This window comes from Anguilla anguilla, chromosome 19, assembly GCF_013347855.1.
Source record: "Anguilla anguilla isolate fAngAng1 chromosome 19, fAngAng1.pri, whole genome shotgun sequence".
Lineage (NCBI taxonomy): Eukaryota > Metazoa > Chordata > Actinopteri > Anguilliformes > Anguillidae > Anguilla > Anguilla anguilla.
In genome coordinates this window covers 8,327,068-8,354,633 of record NC_049219.1, presented here as the reverse complement: position 1 = coordinate 8,354,633, position 27,566 = coordinate 8,327,068, and the positions used below count along the sequence as shown (strand labels likewise).

The 27,566-nt window shown below is 50.0% G+C and overlaps 1 protein-coding gene across 1 annotated transcript in view; it reads right to left on the bottom strand.

Annotated features, from left to right (window-relative positions):
• The window catches only part of nrcama (neuronal cell adhesion molecule a), a 62,511-nt gene extending 36,943 nt beyond the window's left edge, over positions 1 to 25,568 (bottom strand). The window contains 2 exon segments of the mRNA XM_035402273.1: positions 3,614 to 3,797; positions 25,417 to 25,568. The gene's annotated coding sequence lies outside the window, so the exon portion shown is untranslated.
• Positions 25,569 to 27,566: the final 1,998 nt, after the last annotated feature.

Sequence of the window (27,566 nt, the reverse complement as noted above, 5' to 3'; positions counted from 1 at the left end):
TGTGTGAGAGAGAGAGAGTGAATGAGTGAATGCGTGACTGTGTGCGTGTGTGTGTGTGTGTGAGAGAGAGAGTGAATGAGTGACTGTGTGCGTGTGTGTTTGCGTGCCAGCGAGCGAGTGAATGCGTGACTGTGTGCGTGTGTGTGTGTGTGTGAGAGAGAGAGTGAATGAGTGACTGTGTGCGTGTGTGTGTGTGTGTGTGAGAGAGAGAGAGTGAATGAGTGACTGTGTGTGCGTGTGTGTGTGTGTGTGTGAGAGAGAGAGAGTGAATGAGTGAATGCGTGACTGTGTGCGTGTGTGTGTGTGTGTGAGAGAGAGAGAGTGAGTGAGTGAATGCGTGACTGTGTGCGTGTGTGTGTGTGTAAGAGAGAGAGTGAATGAGTGACTGTGTGTGCGTGTGTGTGTGTGTGTGTGTGAGAGAGAGAGTGAATGAGTGAATGCGTGACTGTGTGCGTGTGTGTGAGAGAGAGTGAGTGTGTGTAAGTGAGTGAGTGAGTGTGATTGTGTGTGTGAGTGAGTGGGTGAGTGAGTGTGTGTGATTGTGTGAGTGAGTGAGTGAGTGAGTGAGTGAGTGAGTGAGTGAGTGAGTGAGTGAGTGTGATTGTGTGTGTGAGAGAGTGAGTGTGTATGATTGTGTGTGATTGTGTGTGTGTGTGAGTGGTTTTTCTTTGTGCACTGCGCTGTGTGTTTGCTGCTTCTCATGTGTGCGCTGTGCTCGTTTGTCCATCTGACCGACTGCTCGACTTAAACCCAAACAAACAGCCCAGAGCGCAGAAGCGCAGTATTTAAAGCGGCCGTCGATCCCACGCAAAATAAATCATTTGCTTTCCTCCAACGGGACCATTCGTCTCAGACGACAGTCGCAGACAAATCTCATTAATTACCCACTCAGAGTTTCAGACCGACGACGGAGAAACGTTCTGCCACAAAGCGGCTACTAAAAAAAAATACACGATTTACGCGCGGCGATATTAATACGTCTATAAGGAAAACGCAATTAAAGTAAAATATCGAGGTCGACCCAAGAAGCTCTTAACTTCGTTCGGAAAAGGTCTTGGAAGAGAATCTGCGGCTCCTCTTTCTTCTTCTCAAAGTCAATTTGAAACCGCTGGGATTTATCAGGGGAATCTAACTCATTTTCCCAAACCGCTGATGAGCTGTTCCTCTCGTCGGGGGGGAAGCTGTTAACCCGCTTCGGCGGCTGATGGTAGGAGTGCGACGAATAATCAGCAGTCCTCTCGTCCGGTTGTACTGAAATAGCCACCGGCGTTCTTCCGCGCTTCCGAACCGGCGCCGGGACTGAGACGAGCTCCCCCTGGCAGCTCGGCGGGAACGGGCGGAGTTGGATTACCCCCGGGCTTAAGACGGCGCGTTTAAATTCGCCGTCGTGTTAAGTTTTTAAACAAGGCCCCCCCCCCCCCTTTCCCCGTGTCCTCACAAAGCGGGAGACGAGCGGGCCCCGGGGGGGAGGGGAGGGGGGGCGTGAGGGGAATGGCGAGTGGGGGGCCCTGCGGCAGTGAACCCGGCTCTCTCCGCGGCGCTCTATTCAGGCCCGGTTCTGCCCCCGGCACAAAAGATTCACACGCTTCGCCGTGTTTGAAAAACGGCCTCGGGCCGGCCCCCGTCTCCGCGCCCCCCCCCCCCTCGGGCCCCGCCCACTTCTATCGGCCCCCTAGGCTCACACGGCTGACCGCTCGGAACTGACACCTGTCAATCACTCAGCACGTGGACCAAATCCAAAAACAGTGCAAACGGGTCAAACTCTTTGTTATTTTATAAAGCAACGTATCGCAGCCAGTACGCACTACTTTTTAAACACTGTTCTATTCTTAAATATGAACACTTACTGTTTTTCCTCTGAGGGGAGGGGCACAGACACTGCGCACTGTTTGTAAAGCATTTTTCATGCAATCAAATGCAATACAAGGTGCTTCCCATAATAAAACAAGAGCTAAACACTACAGCGTAGAATGGGACACAGACAGCACTTAGTTTCCATTAAGCTCCTCGCGAAGGGTCAGGAGCTGTGTTTGGCCCCCAGGGGCCACACGGTGAATACTAATGTTGTACAGAACGGGACCGAGGAGAGCAACACACACACACACACACACACACTAGAGTAACGCACACTTCTGTCGCTGGCGCCATTTCCTATGCGCGTCTTTCTGCTTTCCCAGACAGTCAAGGGGCTGTGTGTTCCCAACAGGAATGACTGCTCCCAGTGCGGTGTCGATGACCCTAACAAAGCACATTTCAACCTTTACATAACCTTTAACCTTTAACATAAATGCAACATACACCAAAATGGCAAATATGAAAACCTGCAGTAAGGGAACGCAGTGTGTAGCACGTCCAACCAGAAAGGCTTTCCCTGGGTATCCTGTTTGAGCCCTTCTGTATTCCGTCCCCCTCCTCTTCCTCCTCCTCTTCCTCCTCCTCGGCCATCCCCTCTGCGGTTGAGCGCACGTCCCGTCGACGGCGTAACCCGAGGAGCGTGCGCGCGTCACCGCGGGGAGAGAGAGCGGGCGAGCGGCGGGGCAGATGGCGGCCGGTGCCCGGCGCAGCTCGGCGAAGCTCGGGGGGGCGCGGGGCCGATCGGGCGAGGCGTAATGTGTCGCGACGTCTCTCGCCCAAAGAGCGGGGCCACCGTCGTCGAGTGGCAAGGGGGAGGTCGGCGGGGGGGGCGGGGCAACGCTGGTGCACTTGTAAGCCTCCCTCACCGCCGGCTTCCCCCGGCAAATCCGTCAACTGGCGGTAAAGGAAGCGGGAAGCGAGCGCTCGGGTATTTTTCATTAAATTCCATTTGTGAAGTCGTCCATTACGCGGCTCCTGCTGTGCCCCGGGGGGGGGGGGGGGGGGGGTTTAAAACCGCCAACCACCTGTCACCCGTGAACCGACGTGTCGCCCGTGGAGTGACAGGTGGTTGGCCACCGCGGGCGGCTTGCAGAGCTGGACCGCCAGAGCCCTGCGGCGCAACGCAGGAGGAGCCGGCATGGCCGACGTCTCGAAGACCATCGCTCTCTACCCCGCCGTTTAAAACTGCGCCTTAGGCAGCAAGACGGAGATGCACTCTCGCTTTGCTCAGTCTGAAGCACTGGAAGACTCAGATTCACTCTGAGAAAGCATGTGATATGGAGGCTTGGTACGGTGCCTCCATTTTGGCTCTGCAAATATGACTTTATGGAAAGTACGCTTTCATTGTGTAGCATTTTAGTTAAACTGTGATTCTAAATTGCCAACAACTTTGATATGTTACTTGATACTGTGAAGTGTTGAGAACGCATTTTTTTAAAATATACTGCAGTATAAAAATGGTAACAGAGCTCTTTGTCTTCGATGCATTTTTGGTGTTGGGGACCCCAGGATTACTGAGTAAGCTGCACTGAGTAAAACCTGGACCCCTACCAAAATCTGGAACATGGACTGGAATAAAAAAAAAGAAGAAAAAGAGCTGTTCCGGGCTTTACTCAGTTATCCAGCTAACTCAGTAAATCCTGCTTTGGGAAACAGGACTCTGGCTCCTCAGTAAGCCCAGCTAAACACGCGCTGAAAAACATTAACACCAAACAGCATGGACGACAGACCAAGCCTTTCAAACGCGTTGCCGAGCTACCTGATCCGAACAGTCGCGTGGTGGAATCTTCCCCCGCGGTGTGAGCCGGGCGGTTCTGCGGGGCGGGCGAGATTGGGCAGGACGGGCGCGATGCGTGCTCTACCCGCGTGGCTCCCGTGACGTCCCGGTCCTCCTCCTAAAACCGCACGGTCCTCTACCGCGCCTGGATGATGGACCTTGAATCCTGAAAAGGCAGGAGGTAGGGTATTGAACAATAATTGACAGAGAGAAAATAGAGAAAAGAAGATAACTTTGTCTGTACAAACACTGGCCTCAGTTCAAACACCATCCATCTGTCAGGTTGGTCTTCAAGCATGGCTTCCAGGGCCTGAGTAACAAACACCTGCAGAACATGCTAAAACCTTTTAGCGCAAGCAAAACTACACAACCAGTGATTGGTCCAAAACAAATACTATGACCAATCACTGGTCATGTTACTGGTTTTGCGTGTGCTGAAGGTCCGGCTCCCGGTTTCCCCATATTTCCTTCAGTCATTAAGCCAGTCGGTCATCTCAACAAGGATTTAGTATGAAGGATCTTAACAAGCTTATTGTGAATTCTTCAGCCTTAAAACTTTGGGCTGGATTCAATCGACCTCTGTCCATAAGTTTAGCCTGGATTCAATCAACATGCGCCCTTAATGGGATGGGAAGCAGCAGAATCGGTGACAAACTGGCGATAGCGTGCTTCTCTCCCCCCCTCCCTCCCTCCCTCCCACGGCCCTCACAGCAGGATTAAAACAACCCTTTATTATGGGCACAATGGGGGGGGTTAAGCATTAAACATTTCCTGGTGTCGTGTGAAATTTGTCCGAACCGACGGCAAACTTAGGGGTGGAGGAAAAAAAGTGCTCCGTTCACCTGCTCACCGGCTCCGGTCCGCGTTCTTTACACCCCTAAATCGGCGCTCTGTGCCTTTGCTTTCGCCCCTAAAAAGACGCACGCGTTTTGCGCAAAGATCGACGATCACCAAAACGAATGCACGCAACTGTGTGCTGTAGAGAAAGCACAAGCGCGTTTGTTTTCCACCCAAGGACAAATGTTAACTGGAAGCAGGTGCGCTTGTGTGCGACAGGTCAGGTTAAATGCAAAAGATCTTCCACCCCCAGCCAATCAGATTCTTCTATTGCAGGTCCGAGCTGGAGACTTTAGAAAAACACCCGTACGAAAATACAGTAAACTTTTAAATGCAAAGTCACACCCAGAATTTAATCTTTTTTTAATTTCAGGTTAGGAAACATGGTTCAGGTTAACAAAACATTTTTTCCCCCCATTCCCACACAGAGAGAAGTCACCTACTGAGAAGACGCCCCACACAAAATGGAGTTTGTTTATCGCTGAATCCCCGCTGGCATTACTGCCACCGTTTAAAAAAAAAACGCTTTGGAAAAAAAGTCTTTTGACGTTCGTAAACTAGGGCCCGCGGTCTGTAACAACAGCGCGGGCTCTTCCCATTGACAGCGTCGCTATTCTCCCCCCCCGTGTCCAGAATAATGCCCACCCTCACAAAAAAGCAGAGCCAAAGAAACGCAATCCCCCCCTCAAAGCGCATTGTTCAATGGGAAAATACAATGGTTTACAAAGTCTGAATAACCTGTTTTTTTTCAGCTACGTGTTTTTTTTCCCTGTCTTTGTTGTTGTTTCTTACTAGATGCCTTTTTTTGAAAAAAAGAAAGGAAAAAAAAAAGGGTAGAGTAGGCGGGGCATTGGGGTATGGAAGTCGGGGTCTCCGATGAGAGATTCTGAGGCGCAGGGCGAACGGCTTCGTTTACAGGCGGCTGGTTCTCAGGCGCTGCGTCGCACGCCGTTGGCTGCGCCTAATTTTCCGGAAGATTCCCCTCCCCCCCCCCCCCCCAGGCGCCCGACCGGCCGACCTTCTCCCTTCCGCGGGCGCGCTGGAATGCGACTGCTCCGCGCGATGGAAATCGCTGGATAACGCGTTCGCACGGACACGCGTGGAGCCGCTCAGCGAGCCGCTGTTCTGTCCATTTGTCCTACCCGATCGAGACGCACTAAATCAGAAAACGCTTCTTCGCCAATTGCATAATTATTTTCATTGAACAACAAATCTCAAAAAACGTTCAGGCTTGGGTTTCCCCAAAGACTTGCAAAGACTTCCTTTCCCCAAATTGCAGGATATCTGCAATACATATCCAGTCTAGCTATTAAATGTTAAAACGGCTTGCCATAGCAGTACGTCCCCCACTCTGCTCCACATTAGCGGTGGCTGGTGAGCTCTCCCCAGTTTTACTGCAAAAGCGCTTTGGGATGAAAGGCGCTATATAAATGCAATCCATTATGACTTTGCGCCCACGCCTGACCTCGGTCACAATGGCCGCCCGTGTCAGCCAATGAGAAGCAGAGATCGAAACCTCCATGTATCCATTATCCATGCTGTTTCGCACTTTATTCCCCCAAAGCCTCCCACAAAACCCCCCCCCCATCTTCAATTTTCCCCCCATGCAATTTTCATTTTCCCCCACCCATACCTCATTTTAAAATCCTCATCCATCACTGACTCCCCACACATCATCAATCTGAAACTTCCCCTGTGATTTATTTTTTTTTAATCCCCCTTCATTTGGGGGGTAAAATGACCCACTCTGGCAACCCCGTTAGTAAAGAGCAGAGGGCTTCATTCCAACCCCGGGAGGAAGGTCGGGTGGGGTCCCCTTTCACAGGGATGAATGGAGGCGAAACCCGATTCGCCGAGCCGGAGAATGGGAGGGGCGGAGCTCTCCGAGGGACTCTGGCAGCGTGGCTTTTCAGAGGTTTCACAGCTGATAGCAGGGGGTCACAGAGAAGGGGGGGGGGGGGGAGGCATAATTAACAGCCAGCGAAAGGACTGGTTTTTCCACAGTGTTCTAGATTACTGCGGGAATCTCCGGGGAGGCCAAGGCAGCCCGTCTCTGAGATGCTTAACGGTCTTCATAAAAGAACCTACAAACTCAATTCATTCCACCCATTGTGTGCCGGGAGAAAGTTAGTGTGTTTTTAATGGCGCTCTGTAACGGCACTTTGTATTAGAACTCTGTAATGGCGTTCTGTAACACCATTCTGTAACGCCACTCACGGCGCTACGTAATGGCGCTCTGTAACGGCTCTGTTTGTAACGTCGCTCTTTTTGTAACAGTGCTCTGTAACAACACTCTGTGATGGCAGTTTTTTTTTTTTTAAATGCAGTTTGTAATGGCACTCAGTGTAAATGCAGTTATGATGGTAACGGTGCCGTTTGTAACGACGCTCTTTTTGTAACGACGCTCTGTTCGTTGCGGTGCTCTAGATTTGCCAGGCCCTGTCCCGCGCTCCCCTCTCTGAGGACAGCACCACGCCTGCCGCCGACCGGCCAGCTCTCCAAAACGCGAGACCCGGACACCGTCGCCATGGATATTTTAAGCTCTCCATCTCATTGGCTATCCGCGTGTTTCAATCACATGGATGAGCTTCTCTCTTAACCCTTACAGTGCATTAAATATACGTCAATGTAAACTTTAAAAATTGTGGACTTTCTTTTTTATATACATGGCAGTATCTGAAAGCGGAAATAAGCATCTTCGCCCTTAAGATACGAAGTGCTGCGATATGTGTACAGTCTATTTTATTTCAGTACATTTTCAGTCAGTCCCATTTCTGTAAAGGAAACTGATGGCCAGTCGCATTCACAGGAGGGTGTTGGTGCATTGCCCAGCCCAATCAGCACTGCCTTTACTTCTAATGGAAAATGGCCTTACCTTCAGCACAAGAATTACCCCGGTTAAGTTGTGTCATTTAATTTTCTTATTTAACCTTTATTTGACCAGGGTAATCACATTTAGACTGACATCTCTTTTGCAAGTGAGCCCTGCAGCCTACAGGTCTTTGGACTGTGGGAGGAAACCGGAGTACCCGATATAAATCAGGTGAATGCATGCATGTTCCCCTACATTGTAAGTTGCTCTGCATAAGACCAACAGCTATATGAATTATAGGAACATTATATTATCACTGCATGTCATGTTACATTATATTATATTGTATGGGCTATACCACCATGAGTCATTATATTGTATGGGCTATACCACCATGAGTCATTGGGGCAGCCCTGTGTTACGTGTCAATGGTCCCCCCCCCCCCCGATGTAGAGAGGGATGGAGAGGGTTCCATGGCTGGTGGGGCTCCAGCCTGACTCATCTCGTCTCATCAGAGAGTCAGTCTGGGGCCTGGAGCAGATCGAGCGTTAGAAACGGCTCAAGGTCAGAGATGCCCCAGCCGCAAAGCGTCCCGACCGGCGATGCCCCCCCCCCCCCCCCCCCGCGTGAGGAGGTTACCGCCGTTACCACCCACCGGCTGCTCCCATCAGGGCACCCGGCTGTGCCAGGCCGGTTAGGGCGTCGCCCGCGACCTTCCCGTCCGACCTTTAACTCCTCCCCTCTCCGAACCGCCCCGCCCCGGCCGTGCTGTGAACAGGTCCCCGGGAGTGAAAAAATGTCTTAACACGCGGTGGCACGGTCTCACCAAAATCCCACAAACCTTCCACGGTGTCTTGCGATTTGGAGAGGGTCAGAGTTACTACGACAACCCGATTGCGATGTAAGGAGGTGGGATAATGTACCGTGATGGCTGGGAAGCTATCCAAGTATCGGGCACAAAAAAAAACAAAACAAAAAAAAAAAAAACCAGGGGCCCCCGGTCACAACCGTTTCAGCCTGGGTGAATTTGTCACCGTATCAAAGCGGTGAACTGTCTCTGGCTGTTAAAGGGGCAGTTCACCCAAAAATGAAATTACGCTAACCTGGAATGCTATCTATCCATGTATGGAGCCCTACTGTACGTACGGAGCTGTGCCGTATGTACGTAGTTCATAATGTATGTGGTTAGGGTATGGACAGGGGGAAACTGATCCTGGATCAGCCTTACTACAACTGAGAGTCTTCATGGATGCAGGCGCTAGATGTTGCATCACATGCCAAGGAAAAGATGTCTGCATAATACGGTGACGTTCCAGCTGAGTTTGTTTCAGCGCCTTCAGAGAGTTCCAGCACGACGCACTAAGCTGCTCTATAAGAGCGAGTTCCTGTCGAGCGTGCAGCGGCATGGGACGGCCTACATTCGGAGAGATCACAAAGCCCTTTCAGACGCACATCAGAGCGCGGTCTCACAGCACCAGCAGGGCTTCATCTTCACCATGACAACTAAATAAATAAATAAATTATTTTTTTAAACATTGAGCCATATTCCAGATAAAGTCAGAACTCTGCCATTTATTAAAAATTTCAGCACAACTACATGCAGATGACACACCCTTCACAGAAAAAATAACTTCAGTCTGTTGGGGGAATTGAGAATGTGTGTGTGTGTTCTCAAACATTTTGGGAGTTCATTGTGGCCACGGTTGAACTCGCCGATCCGTGTTTGTGAACAAAGCACTTAAACTTGTACTGCGAGCCAGTTAAAGACAAACGCCTGTTGTTTCGCAAACGCTATTATTGTGGAACTTAAGTGCCTCTGAGGTTAGCTCTCGGGTAATTTTTCAGGTGGGTCCTTACATTGTATTTCGAGCCACTGAACTGTTCCCTGTACCAGGTTTCAAACAGAAGCAAAAATCACAAAGCGGTACCGTACCTACCATGCCATTCAGCATCGAATGATGAAAACGGATTTGGCTGGACGTGACGTCGATAGGCAGCCTAATGGTAAAACGTTATGGAGCTTGCGAACGCACACACGAGGTGATGCCCTTTCAGTGGGACCGTGTTTATCCGGATATGATCCTCTACGAAGCCCTGATGTATGCATGTATGAGAGCTGTGCTGTATGTAAAGAGGTGTGCTGCAGGCCTGTGTCAAATGCGTATTTGTTTTGGATTCAAGTACTCTTCTGTGCTCTATTGATCTTGCCTGGTGTAAAACTGAGCTTGCCAATATTACCAGAAGGCGGGGTTTGCACTTTTTGAGAGTATTTCATTGGTTCCAATACACCAGACCAGATCAGTAAAGCATAGAAAATTATTTGAATGCAAAAAAAATATGTATTTAGGTCTGCTGTGTTGTATGTATGGAGCACAGCTGTGTGCACAGACCTGTGCTGTACGTATAGAGCTGTGCTGTATGTATGCATGGAGCACAGCTGTGTGCACAGACCTGTGCTGTATGTATAGAGCTGTGCTGTATGTATGTATGGAGCTCAGCTGTGTGCACAGACCTGTGCTGTATGTATAGAGCTGTGCTGTATGTATGTATGGAGCTCAGCTGTGTGCACAGACCTGTGCTGTATGTATAGAGCTGTGCTGTATGTATGTATGGAGCTCAGCTGTGTGCACAGACCTGTGCTGTACGTATAGAGCTGTGCTGTATGTATGTATGGAGCTTAGCTGTGTGCACAGACCTGTGTTGTACGTATAGAGCTGTGCTGTATGTATGTATGGAGCTTAGCTGTGTGCACAGACCTGTGCTGTACGTATAGAGCTGCTGTGGATGTGGGTGACTGATGGTCTCCATCAGCGCTGATGCCATTATCAGCAGGCCGGAGGGGGAACAGGACTGTGTGTTAATGGCGCGTTGCCATGGCGCTGCCCGCACGCTGCAGCCTGACCTTCACACACTGAAGGCCGAGCAGCTCCTTTGTGGAAGGACACATGCCACACGCACACACACACATTCCCGTACACGTACACACTCACCCAAACGTAGGCACACGCCCACACACATACACACCCACACACATACATACACACCCCCCCGTACACGTACACACTCACCCAAACATAGGCACACATACACAGACACAGATATACACCCAGACGCAGTCATTCACACGTACACACACACACACAGCCAGCCCACATTTCATCACATCAGGATCAGAGGCACATTCGAGCAAACACTGTCACAGCACAGCGTTCTCCTCCGCACGGCCCCTAATGGGCTCCATCAATCTCCATTTCCCAAACAGCCCCGCTCCAAATACGCCACTTCTCCACAGCAGGTAAACCGCTCCCCCGACAGGGGAACGAGCACGTCGGCCCGAAACACGCCGGCTTACACCGCAAACACAGGGGCGGGGCCGGCACGCCACTCAGCAAGGGCCGGCCAATCAGAACACACCGCGCGATCCACAGTTAGTCTGCGTGACTACGCCCAGCGGATGCGGTCCAGGACACCGCTGCAGTGCTCGAACCCGTCCCTTACACGAACGTCATCCCGCCCTCTTAATCTGATCCCACAAACACGGGGTCTCTGTGCTGCGCTGTTCCGCGTCTCCGGCGCCGAAACGCCACAGTGAGACGTCCCGCCCCGTCCCGTCCCGCGCGTGGGAGAGGCGCGCAGGGAGCGCGCTCAGTAGACCCCGCCGCGGCTGCAGTCACCCCGGAGGAGATCGGTCCCGGTCCAGCGAGCTCGGCTCTGCGCAGGCCCCTCCCACCCAGCGATGTCACACAGATACGGCGCCATGACAACCAGCACGTGGCTCACTTTCTGGCACGCTCCACGCGGGGGGGGGCAGTCACTGTGCACTCACAGGGGGGGAGGCGGGGTGTTTAAAGCGCACGGGTATATGACAGACGCTGACAGCAATGCATGAGCTGCACAGTGTGGGAGAGAGAGAGGAGCCCAATAACAGCAGGCAGGGAGGGGGGCTTTCCCTGTGCTGTGTGCATGCTGGCTGTGCAGCACACGCCACCTGTCTCACACACACACATACACAGATACGCACGCACGCGCACACACACACACACACACACATACACACATGCACACGCACACATACACAGATACTCACGCACGCGCGCACACACACAGTACATGGACACACGCGCGCGCGCACACACGCACACACACTCACACACACAAACGCTCACCCACACGTACACACAAACATGCACGCACACACGCGCGCACACATACATGCACACACGCACGCACAAATATTTTTACTCCCAGAGTAGGCCTGAGGCGTTTCGTCGAAAGTCAAACCCGTTTTCTCCAGCACATTTGCCACACTGAATACATATCGCCCAATCAGTGCGCACTGTGCCGAAGCTGAGCGCTCATCTCCAGCACGCTGCCGCGCTCCTGATTAGATTAACGAGACGCGTAATGAAAGGGATTCATCAAGTCCAGATGATAAATTATGGGATGGCAGAGAGGGGCGAGCGGAGGGGTCGGGGTTGCCCGGCCGCCCCAGCGGCGGGGTAGGTAGCGGGATCAGGGCGGGGGAGCGGCGGCCAGCCCCAGGGAGAGGAGCCGCACAGAACAGAACCAGGCCCAGACTCTCACCCCGAAAAACACTCAGGGCAGGGACAGAGACAGGCAGAGAGATGGAGGGAAAGAGAGAACATTCTAATGCTGATGTCACAATCACTACTGGTAACTGAAAACATCGACTTTTCAAACATTTCAAAAAAACAGACTCTTCAAATGGTTAATAACATTACAAAAGATCTGCACTGATGCCGACACTGGAATACACTGTCATAATCGCTTCAAAAGGCCCCATAAAGGCATCAACGCAAACACATTTCACAATCAAAAGCTGGCTGTAACGTCAGCATTGCTGTTTGCCAGCATCCTCTTCTGTCAACGCGAAACGGGCTTTGCGGTCAGCCTCATCGCGGTCCGATTCGACAGGACCCTTCAGCTCAGCCTCGTCTGCACGCATACATACATAATGTGTTCAAGTTAAAAGGCAGGACAGATATTGACCGCAAACAGGCTGCGCTGGTAAATCGACTAGAAACTGGATGCCAGACAAACAGAAGTGAGGTTTTAGCCCAATGGATTGGCTAACGGCTACAGGCAGAGCCATAATGGCGTGAGGGATCCATAGTGTCCCAGAAGAGCCATAATGGCACGAGGGATCCATAGTGTCCCAGTTACTTCTCTTGCAGCTGAATTTGCCGATACCTCTGGGAAAACAGAGGTGAAAGGCGCAACGCTCACTCGGAAGATACCCAATGACCCAAAGACACTGACGCCTCTGTCGCTGGCAGGGGATGTGCCTGCACTCCACCCCCCCCAAAAACCCAAATGTCTTTATACGAATCTCCAGTGTCAAATTAAATGTAACGGTTTATCTGAGTACGAGATGGATCAAATGTGCTCTATCAGACTTGACTCAACGCTGAACACATTTGCCAGTGCATAATATTTATGAGCAGATTCTGTATTGTTTAATGAACCAACAAATTCTGGCAGCTAATGATACTTCATTGGTATGTCCAATTGAAGAGAGAAATAACAGGGACAGTGCAGAAAATATATAAATATAAAAGGCGTGCCCTTAAACCCATGGGACTTTGTCACCAATCCCATGCTTCGACCATTGGGCCAGAGAAGCAAGCAGGAGTATAAATCCTCTAACAGTTGTAAGGCACTCAAGAGCTTATCAGGAACACAAGACACACATTCACAAAGGCAGTTAAACTATCACTATAACACAAGCGGGCCACTCACACCAGATTAGGAGACACATCTAGAATAGTGGCATGCTGTAATTGGTGTGCTCAGTTTAATTAGTTGCTCTGACGGGGAGAACGCACTTTAATAACATTTCTGTAAACGAGTCAGCCAGGAAGGCTCATTTTCATCTGCAGTCCACGGGCTCCATGTTTTGGCAGTGGGAGGAACACGGAGCACCTGGAGGAAACCCACGCGGACACGGGGGAGAACATGAAAACTCCACGCAGCTGCTAATCGAACCCAGAACCTCCCTCTTGCAAAACAACAGCGCCAACTACTGAGCCATCTTTCCATCGCTTGAACTGTACGAACGGATGAATTCACCGAAACAAAAAGGTATTTTAGTGCGACGTACCCCTTTAAGGTAAACCGGTATGAAGTGTGATAAATATAATTACTGAGGTGGTTCTGGGCGTTGGAGTTGCTCTCCCCGCCGCGCGAGAGCAGAGCGGGCTGACGGCCGTAGCCGCGGCGACGCGGACCCGTCGTCGTGTCCGGCCCCGGGCCGCGTGCCGCCAAAGTGCTGACGGTCTGTGGCCCCAAAAAAAAAAAACGCCGCCTCAGCACTTTCCTCTGGAACGGGCGGGGGGGGAGAAACACAAAATGGCCGCCGGCCGCAAAGCAAACGCACGCCCGTCACTGTGCCCGTGCAATGGAAGCATCCGCCCGCTAACGAAGTCGAAGGCTAACGGCGGTTCCACGCGACACTCCCTTTCGTTCCCGGAGATCAAGATCAAGATCGAGACCAAACGGGCTTAGTCGCCATTCTAGTGTCCCTCAGCTCTCGTTGGTCTAGCGTGCATTAAACGCCACTTCGGGTATGAAAGATGCATATGAACTAAACCTGCTGAAGCAAAGCTTTAGGTTAACAGGTTAGAACAATCAGAGTCACAGCCAGGGATTATATTCAGGGGCAGTGTTCCAAATTCCGGACTGTAGTGATGAACTTCCGACCAGATTGATCTGTCAACCTGGGAGGTTGGGAGGGAGTGGTGTAAGAATACTTTTCCAGATGTCTTTGGAGTATTTGGATTTTTATAGGATGTTTTGGCTTTTCACAATCAACTTACATTTATCTCCAATATTTCACACCCCCATTCACCCCCCCCCACCCCCACGACTGCCTACATCTCTGATCTGAAAAATACCCATTATAACCAACTAGTTACTATGGCAACCACCATGTGACACCAGTGCCACAACAAAGTGAAGCTCCTGCCTTTTCCAGCAGGCAACATTTCCTCAGAGAAACTTGGCGACTTTGCTGCTTCAAGAGAAAATCTGAGAAAGCCAACGTCCTTCAGGTCCCCTGCCGTCAATCAAGAAGCATTACCATGGCAACCTGCGCGGCTATAATCTGCTTCCATTGTAATGCAAAGTACAGGCCTATTTTAAAAGCCCTAACTCATATCGCCCAGGCCTGCCACATTAAGAGTCACAGAGAATAGACATTATTCAGTCCCCTTAAATATTAATACCTTCCCTAAAATAAAAAAATAACTAATTATTCAAATAGTCTTTCAGGCCAAGTCTGCGTCTAGCGAATCGCACTGTTGAGGTTTCACCAGCGGCTCAGCTGTAGTGGTCGCTGCCAGGCGCTGAACGATGGAAACTGCCTTCAGCCTCCCACCAGTACATTGTACGCATCATCAAAGCCCGCCATATTTCATACGTCTGCCAGAGGGTCTCCACAATGTCAGCCATGACTTTTTTGGCATTTCCTCTCTGTCGTTCTAGTGACCCCCCACCTTCCCCTTCCCCCTCCTCCCCCCCCCCCCCCAACCAAACGGTTAGGATCAAACGGGCCGTTTCAAGGGGGGAAAGTCCGTCTCCTGGTGCGTTTCATACAATGCGACCATAAAGGGCTTTCAGGGGAGAACGAGCGGATCTCAAACAATGACTTTATTTTGCGTCTTGTGAACTGGGCCAGGAGTCAATATAGTTGTAACTGTGAGTGCTACATAAAGCTGTGGGGGAAAGCACAAAACCAGAGACCATCTGTGCTTTCCCAGCTACATAAAGAGTCAAGCAGAGGCTTTTATGGTGCAGTATGAGAAGGGACAAACGTGCTTATCTGTGTCTGTGCTGTGGCCTTTCTTGCTTACCATTTTAAGGTGTGAGATCACAAATGTGTGATTAGAATGTTCTTAATTGAACATTCTAATTCTGATGTAACAATCACTACTGGTAATTGAAAGCCAGTTCGGCTGGCAGAATGAACTCAGCCTGACCAGTTGCCACCTGTATAATGACCAGTTATACAGGTGTCACAGCCTTCAACAAAAGAGGGAAATGCTGTGACATCACAGAGCCTGCAGTGTTCCGCTGTTCCACTGGGGATCCTTTGTGGACACAAGTCAATTAAGCTTCCTGGCTCCCTCTAATAAGAATATAAAATTAGGTTTGAGTGCTAAAAAAACAATGGAAAAAAAAATGTGCCAAAAAAAAAAAAAAAAAATGTAGGTCAATTCCAGAGTGGAGTTAGCGGTCCCCAAACGCACTAGAGACACCTGCCAAGAGGAATTATTAAAAACAAAACGTGAAGGTTGCTTGTTTACCGTTCGAGCGTGCAGACGAGAACACGTTGGTTCAGGTTGGCAGAATTGGCGCAGTCTTCAAACGCCTCCGAAGCATTTAAAAAAGATGTAAAGAAAGCGTGTCATCGGTTTCCCGCGGGCTTCGGAGTCTGGGGGGGGGGGGGGTGGTGGGGGGCGGGGGGGTGTAATCTTCTCGCGCGGGGTGCGATTGCTCCATTTGGTTCCGTAAGCTCTGGGATTGGAGCGGAGAAAGCTTCTCGCTCCCGGGAAAGATGCTGAGCTAACAGCGCTGGGAGAATAGCTCAGAAACGGAGAGCTGCAGAAATAGAGCACTTTAAGAGCAGGCTAGGCTCGCAGGTTATGCTTATTAGAGCCGTAATGGCCGAGGGTCTGTATTGGCGGTTTTTGTATGGGGGTCTGAGGGAGGGGGTGGAAGAGCAGGAGCCCTAATGGGGCCCCTTTAGAGTGCCGCAGCTGCTTCAGCGGATCTGCACCTCAGCACCTTGTTTCCTTTCAGCACTAAGAAGCAGGTATACTGGCGTTCATTTGGGGAGCACCTGTGTGTGTGTGTGTGTGTGTGTGAGTGTGTGTATGTGAGAGACAGAAACAGAGAGAGCCAGAGCGTGAATGTGAGAGAGTGTGTGAGTGAGAGAGAGAGAGAGAGACACTAACATTCCTGGGGATCTTTCGTTAAAGCCACTAAAATCAAAAATCAAGTATTCTCAAAATTCATTATAACGCCTTTCTTGGGGTCCACTTTGTCAGTGAACGTACGGCTGTCCCAGGAGGCCTCCGGGAAACTCAGACCCTCGATGGCACTGGGCGAGCGTCCATTAGTGAGTTAACCACACCGAGGCCCATTTACTTCCTAAATTAGACATTCAGACATGGCAGGCCCCTGTTTCTTAGCAACAGTCTGGTGTCTTCAAGGAGCGAAAAAAAAAAAAAAAAACAGGCAAACTTGGGGGGTGGGGGGGGGAAGGGAAGCTTCCCCAAGAGAGCTCCAGACAAGCCCAAATTCAAACGACAATGACAAGGAGGCCCCTTTCTTCGGCTCGGTCGACTCACTGCACCCTGACTCGATGTCGGGACCCATTAAGAGGCGAGCTTCAAAGGCCCTGGGAGTGAATGGCCTCTCAATGAGGCAGCACAAAAACAGGGCCCGATGTAAAGCCTCGCATTTCTGTTTGAGATGCGCGTTGCATTTCGTCCACACAGAAGACCGATTCGTCCCAACTCATTTTTACAGGGGCAAGGTGGAGGGGGGGGGGAGGGTCCCAGGTGGAGGCAGCCTTACGGGGGCGGATATTGATATTCATTCTCCAGGAAGCATTACAATGAGAGAAATGTGCCACGCTAACCCAAAAAAAGGGTGACAGACCTGTCCATGAAGTACAGAACGGTGGTGAAAAACTTTATCGGTTCTCTGAGCGGTTGTGGCATTTGTCCATTTAGTCTACTGCCACGTTTTCTGCTTGTGTGACCCTCAAATATAAAGCGTTTAAAACCCAGGTTTTCAACAGGGGGTCTGCAGACCCCTAGGGGTCCTTGAAGGTACTGTTGGGGGTTTCTTGGCCAGCCTTGATATCCAATGACTATATGTAGATTTGAGGACATGTTTTAAATGCAAGCCTTTTTAACTTTAACGATGGGGGTCCTCAGCACAGGGCTGCTTCACTGAGAGCAGACAGACGGCAGACAGACAGACGGCGCTTTTAACGGGGCGGTCGGCGGCCGCTGAACGAAGTCGCCGTGGCGACGGCCGGCCATTTGTCCTCTCCGCGGGCCGCGCCCCGCCTGGACGCGTTCGCTCCAGAGGCAACGCCAGCCCTCCAGCCAGCAGAGCCACTCTTAACCCTGCGAGGCGTGAGATCGCAAACATATGCGATTAGAATGTTCTTAAACTGAACATTCTAATGCTGATGTCACAGTCACTACTGGTAACTGAAAGCAGTGGAGTTCTACAATAATGATTGAGACTTTTTTTTTTTGCTCTTCAAAGGGTTAAAGAACAGGGCCTCTTTGTAAACTCAGACATGTAGCAGCAGCCACTGGTGTGGGCCCATCATAATCAAATTAGTCTCCCCCCCACCCCCCCACCCCCCGCACACACTGATCTGATATTGCTCACATGTCAACGCGAGGACAAAGCCGTTTGCCCTGTCTGAGCATCCCAGCGATACAAAGGGCTGGGGGAACGGCGTTTGCGCTCGGGTCCTCTCAAAAATAAACACGACCATCTCGACCGCCGCGCAGAGTTACGTTCCGCCGGCGTCCACCGCAATCCGCGCCTCGCGTCTGAACGATCCGTCAGCGCCGAATTCGAGTGTGAAAACATGCGCGGCGGCGCCGAGAGGCGTGCCAGCTCTCCCTGACGACGGGAACGCAAAACAACGGCTTCGACCAAAGCGCGCCTTTCACGCTCTCCAAAGCCTATCCTCTCGAGCGGGGCCTTGCCAGGATGAAGAATCGGTCATAGCTGCCAGAATAAATTACGCTCCCCGCAAACACCGTCAATGCCCGCATGTCTGGAGAGGAGGGAACGCGATTGGTCCTTTCGACTCGGTTCGAGTCACATGACCCTCCGACGCCTTCCCCTCAGTGGCTGACCACGGAGGGGGGGAGAAGAATTGGCTTGCAGTACCGATTTCATGATTCTGATGGGTCTCTGACCCAAATCTTCTCTAATCACCATGAAGACCGAAACAAAGATGGCTCTTTTTTTAGACGACGCGCTTTTCAAGGAGGCGGTGACAAGCGGCTGTGTTGTTTTCCGTTCACACTTTTTCACGACGTGGAAAACTAACACAGTCCTTAATCTGCACGACGTGCCTCCGGTGTTCATTGACTTTACAGGTCCGTGCTTCCCAAGGCAGGCATTTCCCACAGCTGCTCAGATGCGGCTGTCAAATTTACTTCACTACGGCCTTCCCCACCGTCTTTAACAGGAGATCCGGCCTCTAAAACAGAGTGAAGGGGCTTCCCCACCAAAGATGCGGATTACTGAGACACTATCGGGTTAATGTGTTTACGCCCATAACGGAAGTCTGTGCTGAATGCACTGCGAAATCGTTACCGCTCGAAAAACTCAATAACCGCCACCATTTTGAATTTGAAAGGAAATGTTCTGACACTGGTCTTTAGCTTCTCTGTGTTACAGTCAGCGGGTGCCACAGGTTTAAATCCACTGTAGACCTCCTTTGGTTTCTGATGGTACACGATACCAGCTGGATGACAGGCTCACGCCCCCCCCCCCCCCCGCCCCCCCCCCTTTACAGCTGGTAAAGTGACATCACCTCTCTTTCACCTCCCTGTCTCCTCCCCTTCACCACCTCCTGCCCAGGAGTTTGGGAGAAGGAGAAACGCTTCAGAAAGGAACACGGAATTTAGGCGGTGCGCTAAATGAATTCAGGTTTTTTCCAGAAGCAGACAGTGCAAATATTTCATTTATTTAATGTAGTCACAAACAGGAAATGTTCTCTCAAAGCGATGTCCTTTGAATTAACATGCCCACGGGAGATAATTTCTACCCGTCTTTTCTGCCAGTCTGACAGGTAGAATGCCAACACTTCAAGAGCCAGATTCCTTTCTTAAGAGCACGTGATTTCAGAGTGTGTGCCTTGTCTTGCAAAGCATATAAAAAAAATAAAAATAAAAACTTGTTAATTACGAGGATTTGCAGTGGATTTAATTAGCTTTCACTTGCCTCGTCCAGTAACAGTTGTAAGAAAAAAAACAAGCCCTCGCAACATATTTGCCGAGCGATACAGTCGTTACAGTTTGTAGTCCTAAAAACCCAGAAGAAAGTTAGCATTTTTGAGCCATGGGTTCCCTTGCTTTTTTTCCCCCCCATAGGGATTTCGTTTTCTGCCAAAAACAAGGTCGGTGGTGAACGCAAGCCTAAGAAAGTTTCACGTTTTGTGGTACGAGAAATTACACCCATTAATATCTCAACCGTGGATTTTGAAGCAGTTGTGCGCTTTTTAAAAAAAGTAAGCTGCTAACAAGTTGCTATATCGAAACGACAACAGCCGTCGCCTCCTCACGTTTCCACACTAGCCCGCCTGCACACGACAGGCATCATAGTTTCGATATAGCAACTTGTTAGTTTTTTTTAAAGCACATAACAGCTTCGAAATTCACAGTTGAGATATTAATGGGTATGATGTGTCTCGTAGAACGAAACGTGAAACTCTCTTAGGCTTACGTTCACCACCGACCTTATTTTATGCAGAAAACGAAATCCCTATGGGGGGAGAAAAGCATTGGAAGTCTGCCGAGGGAAACCATGGCGGAAGAAACGCCCGCGTTGGCCTACAAAAAGACATCATCACTGTAACACTCCACTGGACACACAAACAACTCTGAGCCGTCCGGCCAGCGAAAAGGGGCGGGGTTAAATCTGTGCGCAAACGCGGCGCAATCCTCCTCCCTCAGTGCGGAAGCTTCCGGAGCTTTCCGCCACCGCCACCGCCACCGCCCCAGCCCCGAGGCTCCCGCGTACGTGGCGGGCAGGTTGGCGGGAGGGCGGGAAGAGTGGGGGGGGGGGGGGGGGGGGCACTACGGGGAGTCCCCGCCGTTCACACGGCAACGTAACGCCGGGCTCCTTTTGTGCAGGCCCCCGAATCCCGACCCAGCACAACCCCCCCCCACTTCAGCATTGGAGGGGTGGGGGGTAGAGCCCAAAGAGAGGGGTACGGCACAAACAGGCCTCCTTTGTTTCCGCTCTCCCCCATTGAACATTCGGCTGGGGTACCCAGTTCCCCCCAGCCCCGGCCCTTTCAGCGCGCGGGACAATGGCGGGTGCAGTCACTGAACCCAGCGCTCCTCAAGCTGCACTGGAGGGGAGCGTTCCCAGTTTCTTTTTCTTTTTTAAATAAATTGGGGAGATCCGAATCTGCCATCTTTGCTCCCGCCGGACCCCCTACGAGGGTGTGCTCCGGACACGACGAACCCGGTGAGCAATACGTGGGGGTGGGGGGGGCGGGGAGGGGGCGTGGAAAGCGGCCCTTTCGCTTCGGGTCATCCCCATCGACCGCTTTAAAAAGCGCCACAACCTCGCGGGACGTCCCGTTTCTGAACGGGAGCACATCACGTTCTCCTTCTGCTAACAAACCCCCCCCCCCCTTTGTCCCAGTGACCCGAATAAGGGCCTGGAGTACAGGACAGCGACCAGAGCCGACCGCTGCGCCCTCCAGCCCGTCCGTCAGGCTCGTTAAAGTCTCATTAAAGTGCTTCCCATCACAGTTCACCGGCCACAGAGGAAAGCTTTGAATCTGCGGCAGACCTGCACCCCACTCGCCACAAAAAACCCCTGGAAAAAGACCCCCGAGCTCCTCGCTGAAACCGCTTTCTAGCGCGGCAGGCCAAACGGAGTTACCGCATACGACCCTGTGAGCGTTTTAACGGCCAACGTGAGCACAGCGAAATTACTAACGGGGACAATATCTCAAGATGGCTTCCGAGCGAAACTTCACAGGGAGTTCATAACCATACGTCGAAGAGGCTCTATGCACAATGTGCGGTTCAGGCCCCAAAAACCACACACACACACACTGAGCTCGGTTCTGTGCAGCTCTAAATCACAATCTCAGTGCACCGGCAGGAAACAGAGTTTCTAAAATTTGCCCGTTTTCTAAAACACAGAGTTTCCAACCAATCAGCATTATTCAACACAAGCCTGGCAGAATGAGACCTGAGAGACAGCAGAATGCTTGCAAGCTGTGCGGGAGAGCGCTGGGAGGGGCGGCGGCAATCCCCGCGAGGCTCAGCGACCAGCCGAGCGCGAAGCAGCGATCGCCAAGAGCGTCGCCGTTCAGCCTCCGCCCAAACCGGCGTCCGAGCGGCGGGACGCGCCCACCAGGGCCCGCTGCGCCCCCCCGAGGGCCCGCCCAAAGCGCCGCGAGGGACGGGCGAGCTGGGCCGGCGGGGGAATCAAGAATCCCACCGAAATCCTACCGCGGTCCCCCTGATAGGCCGTTTGTCAATCAATTAAACAGCAGCGTGATGTCACATCCTGTCGTCGCCACCGAGACGCCGGTTGGCTGGGGGGGGCCGGTTGGCTTTTCCCGTGAAAGGGAGGGAGGGACGCACACGTGTTAGAGCTCGGGGATCCGTTTCACAGCAAAGGACGATGGGAGAAAGAGTGAGCGGGAGGGATCCAGCTGTTTCAGACGTATTGAGCATGCCTGGCACCGAGACTGAGATCTTCTGTATAAAACAACACTTGTGCTCTAAGGCTTGATTGACAGCTGGAACGCGCAGGAGTCATAAGTGGTTGAAAAGACGAAATGGCTGAACACCCGATTCATTCCAAAAAGGCCTGCCAAAGTGCGGCTGACTCACCACCACAAACCTCCCGTCAACCCTGGCGGATTCATTCCGGAAATGCATTCTCCTTCAAACGTTTGTGTTCCATTTTGGTACCAACAAGTACCCCACATTAAGCTAACAGTGGCCACGGAGCAGCATGGGAAATAGTTCATGTTAAAAAAAAAAAAAGTTGTGCTGTAACCTCTGTTACGGGGATCATCAACTCTGGCCCTCGAATCCAAATCCAGCCCTGGTTTTCTTTCCTCCCGGGCAATTAGCGCTACTGATTGGCCAGACTGTCTTCGCACCTGACTCCCAGGCGAAAAGGGGGGGTGGAAAACCGGCAGTCCTCGGCCCTCGAGGACCGGGAGTTGCTGATCGCTGCTCCATTAAGACTTACTGATGGGCAGATACCCTTAATTCATCAGTAACGCTGCGCTCTCTCCTGCTTCAGGCAGATCTGCCGTGTCTCTCATCATATACAGTAATAAGAACAGCTCTAATTTGTTTCTGAGGAACAGATAACATGCCCGAGGGAAAACATTCTAACTGTGGCTTCATTTCCTTTGCCTTGCCTAGTCTGCCTATTGCCACAGATTCCAATATCCCATCATCAAAGACAACATGCAGCTTTACCTGAAAATAAACCAATAAACTGGACATTATTTTAAAAAACCTGTGCCCCATTTACCAGCCTGTGCCTCTTTCACTGAACCACCCTGTGCCCCATTCACCAGACTGTTCCCTTTTATTTAACCAGCCAAAAAATACAAAAAAAACAAAACAAAAACAAAACAACTGCAGCCTACTGAAGCATTTGTATATACTATTGTTTTCTCCCCCTTTGTAATTTTTATGAGCAATGGTGCACTATTACCAAGTCATACAACATGACGGCATGCAATCGGTGCTATATTAGACTTAACAGGCAAGAATTTGAAAATAAGGTTCAAAGGTGTCAAAATACATTTCCAGAAACATTTTTAATACTGTAAAAAAACAATGACATGACACCCCCAAAAGTATCTAGCAACCACCCTGACAAGACATTTTTCACGCTATTTTAACCATAAATCATGTTCATATGAGTCACAATGACAACGTGTTTAATAATAAAACAGGCAGATGAATAAATTTAAAAAATACACAAGAACTGATCTCATTGGACAGCATAGCTTTGCATACATCCCAGCCTACACTGCAACACAAGTGGCATTCATTTCGCAAGGGAAGTGCGTTTCCTCACAGTGCTGTCCGTTCCCATAACACTTGACTGGATCTAGGTCATCTGTAGCATCTTTCAATTCTGGGGTTTTATCCGCTGGAGGTCTGTCGCTGGCTCTGGCCAATTAAAACGCTCTCTGCTAACGGTTTGAGGTCTAGCTGTCCATCTAGTCTACGGGAAAATGTCTACGGTGTTAACAGGACAAATGCTCACATGTAGTTATTCGAACCGCATTAAACAACCGTGGGCAATCACCAAAAGCCAAACCAACAGACAGCGGTCACTTTGAGCACGGGGTAATCACCACTACCCTGTCGCATGGAGTTTTCAAACGTCCAGCACGAATGTCATCTGACGCTGCTTTTAGAACACGTGCCACTCAAAGAAAAAAAAGATATGAGTTTCCATGATGCGCAACACTGTGGACATTGTACTAATGAGAGTTTTGACCCAAGCCTGGGAGATGACAGAATGCGGGACGTGTGATTGGGTGTCTTGTGGGAGAGGGTGGGGGGCTAGTGAAAGGAGGTCTTAAGAGAAGGGGGGGGGGGCAGCTTGGGAATATTTCTGCTTTACACTCCACACTGGGCTTTCACTGTCCACCACAAAAATGTTTTTTTATTTTTAATTTTTAAATGCTTCTCCTCATCAGCAATGCATCACATCAGTTTTGTGCAGCATTTGCATAACGGATTAAGTTTTCCTCTCATATTGCATTCAGTTCAGAAAACAGCCTTAATGTCAAAAATACATATCATGAAGAGCGTATCCCAATTTTCATAACAATTGAAAACAATCAACTGAAAATGACAATCATTCTGTGTTGCAGTGTAGGTTTTCAAACTATACTTTTTGTTATTTTCTGGAATATGTCAAAAATATCAAGTAAAACAAAGTCAAACTCCACTGAAATACAAATTACCCGACTCTATTAAAGTTATTCTCATAAAGAGAAACGCCAAATTCACGCTTACGGCTAATAGAGCATCAACATGCATGGCATATTAGATGCAGGTCGATTAACAAGAGACCGTTTCTTTCATGGCAACCGGGACATAATTAGCAGCCGAAACAATTCCAACGGATTATTCACATCAAAGATTGTCATCCGGCGTCGCTGCCCACGCACGTCTATTTCAGGGACCAAAAATACACAAAACGAATGGGATTGAAAGACAGGCGCGCTTGTAGGTACAAGACAAGACGCTCGGTAAATCAGTCAAGAATTCGCATGTCAACAAAATCAAAGAGCCCGAGAAAATCAAACTGAAATTTATGTGACACAAAGCAGATACGGCAACGGGAAATCAGTTGAATGAATCGAAAAGCATCTGGACCAGCCAGCAATTTTCACGAACGTTCTAGACACGGTAAAAAATAAAATAAATTAATCCGCAGCAAAAAAAAAGCTTCATCATATCGAACATGGGATTTATGCACAAAACGCGGACTCCAGTTTTAGGGGCGGGGCGGCTCAGCATGTCAGCGCTTCGCTGTAACTGTGGAGAGCGCACGCACACCGGACTCACACAACAGCCTAATTACACACCGTAATGCTCCTATATAAAATGCATTCCCACCCAGGTGTGACATCGCACCTGATTGCCGTGGTCATGACGTCATCTCACCGTCCAACTCCCCAGCTTTTAGGCTACTTTCAATTAAGAGTGACTACGAGTCACAATAACAGGGGTACTCTCGCAGCACCGCATCAGTGAACACTTCATAAGGCATTAATGAGAATAATTACAATTAATTTGAAGATATATAAACCAGCAGCTACGATGCAGCTGCACGCAAAATGCCGATTAAATGTTAAATTCTATTGATATTAGGCTACGCATTAATGCATACAAATACACAGTCAACATTAAACAACTAAATATTGTGGAACACGCAGTTAAAACTAAATGTAGGCGATGCATTTAAAAGCTGAACAAATATTTACACACGGGGGGGAAACAACGAAAAAAACAAAAAGTCGTGTGACTGATTCTTGAGACCTTGTTTGCAGTGGAACGTTTGAAAACATCCGCTGTTCGGCTACTGTTTTTCAAAAACACATCTTTTAATTCGCCAAATTCATCTGACGACAGATGAAAACAAATTGGCTACACACGACATCATTGGTTGCTATGGGGAAAGGCACAACTGGAAGCGCTCTCCTAGGCATCTTCAGCAACGAATGCGCATTTAAAAATTGTAAAACAGAGCAATTCAAATGAAACTAGGATAAAATACACTTAAATACTCCCTCGGTGAAGATTTGGGTATGTAAAAAATCTTATAAACTCACCGTTCTATGTAAACTGCTACGGTTTTTCTTTTCCCCCCACACAGGTACATAGACGTGGACGTGCTCTGCCACCCAGCTCGCGACACTCTCCGTGCGGCTCTCTGGCTCGCGCTGCTTCTGCTCTGACCCCGCTTCGTCGTCTCCGCTCTGCGCAGGCGCTGTTGCAGCGACACCGGGTGGGATGCTGGCTGCAAAAAATGGACCGTTTTTTTTTTTGCCAAATTGGATACTGTCGGAATGTTCAGAAATGTGCGGCTGCACTCTTCGGCAGTCTTGAGATAGACCAGTGGTTCTCAAACTCGGTCCTGGGGGACCCCTGTGTATGCTGGTTTTCATTCCAACCTCAACAGCAATCCCAGGTTTTTAACAAGCTGTTAATTTTTCTTAATTAGGTGCTTTTCATGTTTTAGAGCTGGGGTTCCAGAAAGGGCCAGTGTGGGTGCACACTGGCCCTTTCTGGATAAGGGGGGGGGGGGGGCTCAAAGAGCCAATGAAAAGCTATAATTTCACAGCTGGCTTTAGAGTGGAAAATGCTACTTACACTGGGGTGTCGAACAACAGGAAGCTTTTTGCGAACTCGATATTTTCTAGTTATGGCTGTTATTGATGGCATTGATTTGGAAGCTCTTCCCCCTCTCTGACCTCTGCCCGCGCTTGGAGAACATGTCATCTGGTGCGTGACTTCCTCTGCCAATGGCATCTGGGGCTACTTTCACCTAGCATCTCAGTGGTGGGGGGGGTGCTGATTTAGGAACAGTTTGGCCTTCTAACTCCTAATGGATAAGGTGGATACGGTTGGGCCAGGGACAGTGAAGACCTGATCCTAGATCAGCCCTCCTGCTCTGAGACTCATTCTGATTAGAGATTGCTGGGGGGGGGGGGGTTAAAGGTCAGAGTGGTGTCACAAGCCCTCTTCTCTGATGCTACTCTCCTGCTGTTCGTTCCAGGCTGCTCCCGGATCAGACATTCTCTTCTGCAGGGGGGGCGAGATCCGAATCCGCTCCCGGCGGAAGGGAATCCCGAAAGTCAGAGCCTCGTCCGGCCCGCGCCAAGGGTGGGAGGGGCCTTGGCTCCAGCCTCGTTTCGATTGGTGCCAAGTAACGAAACCACAGGTTTAGTCGCCAAGGAAACCACTGACAGAGATGTTGTGTACGGGACAGACTGTGGCAGTTCTGGTTTTGCATCATTACTGTTTCTTTCTTCTTTTAAATAAAAATCAAAGGTCAATTAAGGGTTTTCCGAGGAGCTCAACAGGCATTCCCCCATTTTGTATATCACTTCAAATTACAGAGCATCAGCCCAGTACAGGGAGTAAAATCCGTGCTCCATACAAATAGGGATTTTGCAACGCTTACGAATAACATTTAGATATATGCATACGCTGCGGATGTCGCTCCCTTGCCTTGAGGGTTGAGGACGTGGGCACTTGAGCAATTTCAGCACGCTACGCGGATAAGAGGCCCGGCAGATGGTTCATGATGACTCCCGCAATAAACCCACGAGTCACAGCGGCTGCCACAGACATTAGGGGGCTTTACCGCACATCTGAACATTCACTCAGGCGTCCTCATCAATTTTCACACTAGATAAGGAAAGACGAGCCAGCAACGTCTTTCGCAGGAGGAATCTTTTCTTTTAAAAACACACATTTATGTATGTGTACATGCATACGTATATACCAAGTGGTCTCCAACCCCGGTCCTGGAGAGCTACAGGGTCTGCTGGTTTTCGTTTCCACCTTAAAATCAGCACCCAGTTGAGACCCAAGACACCGGGTGAGTTGAGTTAACTGTGTAATCAACTGCTCTAATTGATTCATGAAGTGCAGAGTCACTATGAAAACCAGCAGACCCTGTAGCTCTCCAGGACCAGGGTTGGAGACCACTGGTATATATACACACACACATATATATATATATATATATATATATATATATATATATATATATATATACATACAGTGGGGTCCAAAAGTCTGAGACCACTAGTCAAGATATTTCTATTTTGCATTTGTGTTGAATGTAATACTAATTCTTTCATTACAAATGATAATATCAGCTTAACAATTAGAGTGAAAAGTTGAAAAATGTACATGAACTTCAGAATACCTTAGTATTTGGTACGTCCCCCTTTTGCTTTAATGACAGCAT